The sequence below is a fragment of the Conger conger genome, chromosome 5, assembly GCF_963514075.1.
Source record: "Conger conger chromosome 5, fConCon1.1, whole genome shotgun sequence".
Taxonomy (NCBI): domain Eukaryota; kingdom Metazoa; phylum Chordata; class Actinopteri; order Anguilliformes; family Congridae; genus Conger; species Conger conger.
The window spans coordinates 64,735,116-64,745,522 of NC_083764.1; positions in this window are offsets into that span (position 1 = coordinate 64,735,116).

Below are 10,407 nucleotides of genomic sequence, written 5' to 3' on the forward strand. Positions count from 1 at the left end.
TTTTGTTTTTTTGTTTTTTTCGTATTATTGTTCTACTTGTGTTTTGAACTGTGAATGATGGGTCACATACTGGCACATGACTGACTGGTCCTCTGTCCATGTCTGGTCCTCTGTCCATCCTCAAACCAGGCCACTGAAGAGTGACAATGGAGAAGACGAACCCTTCTGCCCCCTCCCTCTACAAAGCCATTCGGGAGGGGCGGGGTTTAAGTCCATGAAACCGCAAAAATGATGGCCTTTTGTGTTACTGCCTTAGGTTTATTTAGGATTAATTTGGGATTGACTTTTTATTTTTATTTTTATTTTATTATTTTTTTATACTTGAGGCTTCAGATGAGGCTGGCCTACGTGTGTGGAAGTGCAGTGTTTATTGGAATGGGGACAGGTCTCTGCAGACCTTAAAACACACACACACACACACACACACACACACACGTCTGAGAGGCGGTATTCCCGGTTTTCCGTACTGGGTTTGGTCCCTCCGCAGTCTTCCCGTCGAAGCGTTCCGCACTTCCGGTGTCAACGGGACGGCACAAATAGTGTTTGTTTTTATTTTTTTTGTTGTTCTTTGACTGAACAGTGGAAATAGGTTGCTGTATTTCTAGAGGGAAAGGGGGGGGGGGGGGGGCTTGGTTTAATGCACTGAGTCAGTGAATGGGAGTGTGGTGTCTCAATGGTACCAGGGTGACCATGGGGACAAATGGAGTGTGTGTGTGTGTGTGTGTGTGTGTGTGTGTGTGTGTGTTAGCATAGCATTTAGCCTCTCGGAATCCGCCTGGTTTAGACGTGGCACCGGTGATGTCAGAGGTGTGACATCACTCGTTGTAGGGACGTGTGCGTGCGCGTGGACTAATTCATGGGGGCTTATTGACTGATGCGGCCGCTGGAAACGCATCCAATGCATCGAGAAAAGCCATGGAACCAGGCTGGAGCTGAAGGGCTTCCAGAGGTCCTGGGGCCTGCACCCCAAACCCAGCCCCTCTGCCCCCTGCACTGCACCCCAAACCCAGCCCCTCTGCCCCCTGCACTGCACCCCAAACCCAGCCCCTCTGCCCCCTGCACTGCACCCCTAACCCAGCCCCTCTGCCCCCTGCACTGCACCCCTAACCCAGCCCCTCTGCCCCCTGCACTGCACCCCTAACCCAGCCCCTCTGCCCCCTGCACTGCACCCCTAACCCAGCCCCTCTGCCCTCCTTCCCTAACCCAGCCCCCCACCCCTAACCCAGCCCCTCTGCCCCCTGCACTGCACCCCTAACCCAGCCCCTCTGCCCTCCTTCCCTAACCCAGCCCCTCTACCCCCTGCACTGCACCCCTAACCCAGCCCCTCTGCCCTCCTTCCCTAACCCAGCCCCTCTACCCCCTGCACTGCACCCCAAACCCAGCCCCTCTGCCCTCCTTCCCTAACCCAGCCCCTCTACCCCCTGCACTGCACCCCTAACCCAGCCCCTCTGCCCTCCTTCCCTAACCCAGCCCCTCTACCCCCTGCACTGCACCCCTAACCCAGCCCCTTAACCCAGCTCCTCAGCCCTTTAACAATGGTAAAAATAATGTCAGTATACAGCTGGGGGGAAAAAAGCACATGGCAGCTAGTTCACACGGGGCTTCCAGACACTTAAGTGTTTCTGTGGTTTTTCTTCTTTTCTTTTTTCTATAAAAAAAAATAAAAATCTGTTGAACAAGTTTTTTTGCGGTTTGACCGCGAGGAAAAGCCAGTCCCCCTAGAAGCCATATAAAAACGCATCCCAAAACTCGCGATTGGCCGCCTGCTTCCTTCCTGCGAGACGGTTTTGGCAAACGACGGCTAGCGTTGTTCTTTAAAAAAAAAAAAAAAAAAAAAACCCTCGTCCCTGCCTACGGTTCTTAAGACTCTGCTGCACTTGCGACATTTTGTGCAAGAGGGAGAACGTTAATGAAGATGCCAGGTCTCCAGGTTGTTTTATTTAATTGAATTCTCCCAACGTTAGCTTTGTGCTACGTCGTCTTTGAGATGTTGGTTTTGTTTTCAGAACGGTTGGCATGTTTTGTTTTGTGTTGGTCGTGGTGTGTGAGTGTGTTTGTTTTTTTTGGGAGAAGGTGCAGGATGTGTATGGAAACGTTCACGGAGTTTCTCTCCTACACGGTTTCTGAACTCCTCCTCGGTGAAGACGGCGGAGCGCGGACAGTAACGCGAGGCGGGTTTTTTTTTTTTTTTTTCTCTCGCGCGTGCGTCTGAGCGCGCTGCCCTGTGACGTTTAAATTCGCGTGTCGAGGTGTAACGGCACTGCCAGAGAGACGCGAAACACGCCAGTTAATTTCCACGGTCTTACTCCTGGCGGAGGATCTAAGGGTTACTAAATATGTTCTGACTTGTTCTTTACTAAACCGGGCTGTGAATGGATGCCACATCTTCACCCCGCCCTGTTCTACTCAAAGGTAAATGCACAATTATTATTGTGTCAATGTCTCGAGTGAAGGTACTTCGGTTTCCCCAGACACACTTTCCTAAGAGGGCTTTTTAAACTCTTAATATTTTAAAATGTATGCCAGCAGAAATTGTAAAGGTACGAATTTAAATGTATATCCAAACCCCCCCCCCCATCCCCCCAAAGGTTTGAAAACAGGGTTTTTCAAGGAAGGGCGAGACGGGAGATTGTAGGAGGGAGCCGGGCATCTCGCAGCAGAGTGGAGGGCCTTCAATTTGTGATTTACTCTCTCCTGAATCTCATCGGTCTCCTCTTGCTTTAAGTATTTTTTATGCACAACCAAAAGGTTTCCCTGTGACTCTTCAGCCTCGACCCTGCTGTAAATACCATCCCCCCCCCCCCCCCAAATGCAATCATCTGAATTTTGTGTCCTTACACAAGAACGATGAGGAATAAAGTTGTAGTATTTGAAAATAATTTGTAAGTTCACAATCTGCATGTCTTGAAGCCACCAGGCATTAGCTTACGGTTTTTTAATTATTACTTTTCATATTTTATTTTATTTTTTATTTGAAAAACCTTTTTGTTTGCTTACCTGAATATCCCGGAATATAATGTGACCCCCTTTTCTTACTCATTTTAAGCTTCTGTTTATTTCCTGTGTATAACATGTAGGCAATTTATAACTGAAAATAAGAAAACTTTATTGAAGAAATTTTAAAATATATTTTATTTGAAAGTTTATGGACCTTTTAACCTTTGGGCGGAATAATTATATAAATATATACGTATATAATTTGAACTGACTTCATGGTTACGAGAAATGTATCAAGAGATTTTTTTTTATTTTTTACGCTTCTTTAATAAAAAATTTCGTTTTCCTTTTTTTTTTACTGGAAAATTAACTCCTGTGTCTGGGTCTTTCCTTTCGTGTGTTTTCACTCAGTGTTCCATGAATTAATGCATAAATCCAAGCCGATTCGGTTTTGAGTATTTATTTGTCTTGCGTGAAGCGGTTATCTTGGGAGAACTTTGCCGATGTGTACATTAGTGTCTAGGATAAGGGAGTTTTTGGGTCCTCTTCTGGAACTTCTGGCTTTTGAGACAAACTCGAATCAAAATTTACTTTTTCCTCAATTTAGTCAATTCTTCATTTTATGAACACGTCTTAAAGTCTATACAAGTAGTTCTATACCGTTAGCCGCAGTAATTACTCAAACGTGCACACGCAACGACTGGGATTGTGCCCACCCCCTCCTGTATATGCACATTACAGTAGTCAGGTCAGACACCCTTATCCAGAGCGACATTCAGTAAAGTGCAAGTCAGAACCAGACCTCATTAATACTACTGAATGGAACCATGCCGTTTTCCTGAAAACACGGGGCTGAGAACGGCTGCTTTTCCACCCTCCCTTTACCTGGCAGTCAGTGGTGTCCACCCTCCCTTTACCTGGGAGTCAGGTGTGTCCACCCTCCCTTTACCTGGGCGCCAGGTGTGTCCACCCTCCCTTTACCTGGGAGTCAGGTGTGTTCACCCTCCCTTTACCTGGGAGTCAGGTGTGTTCACCCTCCCTTTACCTGGGAGTCAGGTGTGTTCACCCTCCCTTTACCTGGGAGTCAGGTGTGTTCACCCTCCCTTTACCTGGGAGTCAGGTGTGACCACCCTCCCTTTACCTGGGAGTCAGGTGTGATCACCCTCCCTTTACCTGGGAGTCAGGTGTGTTCACCCTCCCTTTACCTGGGAGTCAGGTGTGTCCACCCTCCCTTTACCTGGGAGTCAGGTGTGTTCACCCTCCCTTTACCTGGGAGTCAGGTGTGTCCACCCTCCCTTTACCTGGGAGTCAGGTGTGTTCACCCTCCCTTTACCTGGGAGTCATGTGTGAAGACAGTCTGGCCAATCAGCAGCAGGAGAAAACAAAGACTGGATTTGAGGTCCAGATATGTGAGAAAAACTTATTTGAATAGGACATTTCATACAGATCTGCAAAACAATGCGCTGTACATGGAGATGAAGAAAAAATAAAACAATAAATTGTTAAAATACAATGATTAGAATAAGAGTCTCACTGTCATGTTCAGTACGGTGGTTCAGAAAGTGCATGCAGCGATGCGTGTGGGAACTACGCAGCCTATACCAGTCCACAAAGCACTGCGATTGATTAGGTGTGACCAGCCCAAATTGATGCTGCTTCTATTGCCCTCTAGTGGCAGAATGTGGTACTGCTGCCCCTTGCAGGGGAGCTACTTAGGGTGCTGGCGTTTCACATTTTTCATCACTTCTGAGCCTTTTTAATATTGCATTATTATTATTATTATCATCATCATCATCATCAGTGAGCAGAGGTGGTTTATACCCACCAGAGAAACCATATGTGCTCTTCTATAATAATAATAATAATAATCCATCCATCCATTATCTGAACCCGCTTATCCTGAACAGGGTCGCAGGGGGACTGGAGCCTATCCCAGCATACATTGGGCAAAAGGCAGGAATACACCCTGGAGAGGTCGCCAGTCCATCGCAGGGCGCACACACCATTCACTCACACACATACCTACGGGCAATTTAGACTCTCCAATCAGCCTAACCTGCATGTCTTTGGACTGTGGGAGGAAACCGGAGTACCCGGAGGAAACCCACGCAGACACGGGGAGAACATGCAAACTCCGCACAGAGAGGCTGACCGGATTCGAACCCAGGACCTCCTTCACTAATAATAATAATAATAATAATAATAATATATATTTTAAAATCATAATCATAATGTTTATATAGCACAGACGGTTTATACCCTCAAGATATTCACATTCTTCCTGGCTCTGACCAGCAGGAGGTTCTGGGTGCTGAGTTACAGAGCAGAGCCAGCTCTGGAAATGCATATAATGCATAAATGTATATAAATGCATATGAAAATGCAATAATTCAACATTTTCCAGAATTATGTGCCAAATGTATTATCCTCCCCATTCATCACCACATTTATGTTGTTATATTCCCAAAATTCTAAAATTTTCCTCAGGATGAATAAAGTATCTATCTATCTATCTATCTATATATCTATCTATCTATCTAAATTCCAATAGCAGTACTTGACAAAAACAGACAATATGCATAGAGTAACCTTATGTTTTATTTTTGTGTCTCAGTAGGCATTAAATAATTCTACACATTCAACAGATGAATTTCCTTTGAACGGGAACTTCAGTGAGAAGCGTCTCTCACACACACAGCAATGTTTTCCTTGTTCATGCCCTCTGCCAGCTCTGGACACATTCTGGTTTACCCCTCTCCCCGGTGCCTTGTTGTCACTCTGCAGTCCTCCAGCTGTGCTGCACAGTCTTTGTCAAAGACACCTTCCCAAAAATAATCAACTGAATAGTGGCGTGCAGTAAGATCAGGTTGGAAATTATCCAATGAAAGTTTATTGTTTCAACCATGTCAGCATATTGGATGGTTACCGAGTTGTAAATTACTATATGTGATTTGTGGCATGGTTTAATATGGAATAAGTTCTGCCAGTTTGAAAGAATCATGCTTGGAACTTAAGTGCAGCTAATTAATGACAGACAGTTTGGTCAGATAATTAATCCAGCTCTAATCTGTGATAATAGCTGGCTAATGAAAAGATTAATTAAGGTTTAATCGGCATGGTCAAATATTCAGCTTTATTTCGTAAACCAAGCACTTGTTTGACAGTGACAAATCACTTAAGTGACAAATTAAGTAAATTATTTTTACTTAATGGAGGTTACAGTGCTGTTTTTTGTCTATGACAATATGTCATAAAAAAATTATTAATAAGCACTATTGCTTGTTATGTTTCATTTCACAACCTGTTTTAATTTGGATTTTACGCAATTGATTGGCTCTGCCCAGCCAATCAAAGTAGCCAATGTGGGGAGAGCAAAACTTTGTGGAGCTGATAAAATGGCTTCACTGAAAATGCATATTCTATGTATAATCGGGACAATTAAACAGCACCCAAAAGTGGTCGGGACATGTCCCAAGTCCCTAGTGCCCCACCTAAATATATGCCCATGCTTCTGATGCTAAAGGATAAATAATTAGTCTTTCATTAAACTGGCAGGGCTGTAGTTACCTGGGTCAGTGTAGTCCCCCTTTCTTACAGATTAAATGACCTTGATCAGGTGTCTTTCACTGATCTAGTTTAATGTAGCTTCTCTAGCCCCTAACTCAATATCTACTGAGCCTATCAGTAAGGTCCTCTCAGGTAAAGAACTGCAATGTAACTGAAACTCAAAATGTAACAGAAAATTGAAATGTTATTGAACCTTAATCATATGATGAAACATTTCTATCTAGCTGGGAGTGGAATGGATTTTCTGATTATTCTTTTTTTTAATCTTTTTTTTTAAAGGTCTGCCTTTTGAATTTTTACTGTTTCAACCATTTCTAATGTTTTAACCATTTCACAGTCTTAATTGTGGTATAATTAAAAATCAGAATGTAACTAAAATGTAATTGAAAATAAATGTAATTGAATAGTAAAAAGAGAAATGTAATTAAAATGTAATTGAAAATAAAACATGTAATTAGACTTAGTATTTGATAATCATAATAAAATAGAAATGTAATTTAAAATAGAAATGTACCTGAAATGGAAATCAAAATGAAAACTTTTTTCATAAAAATGTATTAAATTTCTATTTCAATTGCATATATTTTTGATATTATTAAACAATTATTTGAAATGTAATTGAGAAAAAATCATTTGAAATGAAATTGAAGGGTAACTGAAAACATAGATATTAAAAAATAGAAATGAATTGATTGAAAATAAAAAGGAATTGAAAATAAAATGCAATTGAAATTTAAAACGTAATTGAAAAGAAAAAGATAATTGAAATGGAATGAAATGGGGGAGGAAACAGCAAGTGATATCGCCGCATTTAACAGAAATGGAATTTCATTGTAATTGAAAAAAGGATTTGAAATGTAATTGAAAAATATAAATGTATTGGAAATGTAATTTAAAATATAAATAAATGTATGTATGTATTTCAAATATAAATGTAATTAAAAAAGAAAAGGAATTGAAAATAATTTTTTTATTGAATGTAGAATTGGAATTGGACATTTCGGGGAACGTGTTTAAAATAAGTAGAAAATCCACAAACATCTTTCCTCCTTATAAAAGGCCTCCCTATGCTTGGTACACACAGATCATTTTATCAACATTCATGGTCCTGTACTTTCTCTGTCTGCCACAAGAGGGCGGTAAAGCACAGCGCTAGAGACACAGTCGGCGTACTGTCAATTGTTTTACTCGAGATTATGATACGAGATCCTTTAAAAACGCAAATTGACATTTTTTGAGGGTGGTGAGAGGTGAAGAAATGTTTAATTAGCCAGAACACCTGGGACGTATTCAACCCCCAGAAGTGGAATGAGTGAATCTAAGGTGGCGTCAGCTTCACCATTCGAAATGGCTAATGAGAACACAATCATAAAAGAGAAATGTAATATATATATATATTCTTTATTTTGAAGCAGAACCACATCGATACTGCATTCTGCACTCATCAGTAAGGTCAGTCATATGGGTCTAAAAAAAAAATTATAAACATTGTCAGTATAAAAAAATCCTCCCTCATGCTAGTGTTCCGAACATACCATACACGTTGGCGTTATTTATATATTCACAAGCAGTTGAAAAATAAAAGTAAAGTAGAATTATGCAAAAAAAAAAAAAAAAAAAACAAACCTGAAAGTGAAAGAGAAAAGTAGAACAATATTACTGAACAATTGGCAAGTAACATCACGTGCTGGCACAAGACTGAGGTTTCCCATCATGCACTGCTTTGTATTTACAGACTGGGCGTCGCTGGGATGGGGGAGGGGTCGAGGGGGCGTGCATGCATGTGCATGTTTTTTTTTTTTTTTGGCCACTTTTGTGCTTCCCCGTATTTGTGGGTGTGTGTGTATGTGTCTGTGTATGTGTGTGTATGTGTATGTGTGTGTGTGTGTGTGTGTGTGTGTGTGTGTGTGAGTGTCTTTGCTGTACATCGCTCTGGATAAGAGCGTCTGCCAAATGGCATTCATGTAATGTAATGAGTGTGTGTATATGTATGTGTGTGTGTGTGTGTGTGTGTGTGCGCGTATGTGTGTGCGTGAGTGTGTGTGTGCGTGTGTGTGAGTGTGTGTGTGTTTGTCCACAGGTGAGGCTTAGCAGGGTCCACAGGGGATAGTGGTTGTTGACATCATTTCAGTTTCATTGCTGTGGGGATCCTGCATGTCATGATATCCTGCCCCCCCCCCCCCCCCCCCCCCGACCCTGTGCAATCACCAAAATCTTTTAATAGCTATGTGATAAACCTAAACATGTTAAATTCTGAAAGCAGCTTTCCTCAAAATAACAATGTGTTTGTGTTCTTCCAGAGACAGTATCCCTCCAGAACAACTTCCTGTGAGTCCAGCCCCTCTCATTTCTAGGAGCGATGCACTTTAATGTCATTATTTTCTGGTTCATAAATTGGGATGGGGGGGTGAATATCTTTATTCTGTGCATTAATGAACACTACAGACGTTAGGGAGTGAGATAGTGACTGCACAGGGCCTTTAAGGGGGCTAACAGTGGCCATGTCAACAGCCGCTTGAAGTTTTTGCAACAACGTTCCAACACCTGCCCCTCCCTCTCAGATTTGGTAGAGCTTCTTTGTAACATTCAGGTGACCTTTGACCTCCCACATCCTGGGCTCGTAACCAAGCCTGGAGTCACATGACCTGCCTCACTTTTTTTTCATTTTTTTTTTTTCAGCGCTGATTTGCTGATAAACTTCCCACACCACTGTAAACATTTCAGAAAGGAGTTCTAAAAATTTCAGACTGCTGAACTGCTTTAATGTCGTTTAAAAGAACACAAATTGAACTTGTGTTTTGTATCGTTTCCAAGACAGAAGACAGTGAGGCAAACCAGGGGGATCTCAGGACAGGTGGGAAAGTCCGGATCCTCCCTCTCTCTCTCACTGACCTCTCTCTTCTGGAGGGGCATATAAACACTTCCCTAGCCCTTTCACCCATCTGTGCTGCGGTTCGTCAGTTTCTCCACAGCTGCAGTTTCCCCAGGCATCCACCAGGGGGAGCCGAGGAGCGTCCTTTGTGCTTTCTCAGGAGAAGAGAGCAGAGGGGAGATAGAGGTGGGCGTCTCGTAGTCCAGGCCACCAGTTCTGCTGCTTCTTCTTCTTCTGAGTTTATTTCGGGACGCAGTGTCGCCGCGAACACTTCAAGTCAGCATTTAAACGAACACACCCCCCCTCAGGAAGGCGAATGTTGTCAACCCCACACACTCCCCGAAACATGTCTGCCGCAGCGGTTCGATCCCCACGCAAACAGGAGGACTGCTTGGTCGCAGTGGAATGTGTTAAAAACAAGCGTAAGATCCACAGACACCTTTATCCTCCTTATAAAAGACACTTTGGCAATTCTCAAAATAACTATCTAACTAACTATCTCAACTAACTAGCTAGCTAGCTAAGGTGATGACATTCCCGTGTTGGACATTCCCGTCATCCTGCCATGACACACGAGTGGACACAGATACTGTAGCATGGCCGCCAAGATGGCGGTCTCCTCTGTGGGCGGGGTAAAGTTTGTCACAGTGCTTGGAGGCGTGGCTTCGTCATGCAGAGAATACTATGTACAGGACTTAGAACACGAGGGGGGGGGGTGGGGGCGTGGGATGAGGGGGTGGAGACTTGGGGCGAGACTTAGGTAAGACTTAAGTTAGACTTAATTAAGACAGAGTTAAGACTTAAGACTTAAGACTTAAGTTAGACTTAATTAAGACAGAGTTAAGACTTAAGTTAGACTTAATTAAGACAGAGTTAAGACTTAAGACTTAAGTTAGACTTTGTTAAGACACAGTTAGACTTTGTTAAGACTTAAGTTAGACTTTGTTAAGACACAGAGTTAAGACTTGTGCCGGTCGGTCCTGATGTCCCTGGGCCTGGAGAGCCTCGGGGATCTGTTGCTCTTGTCTGCC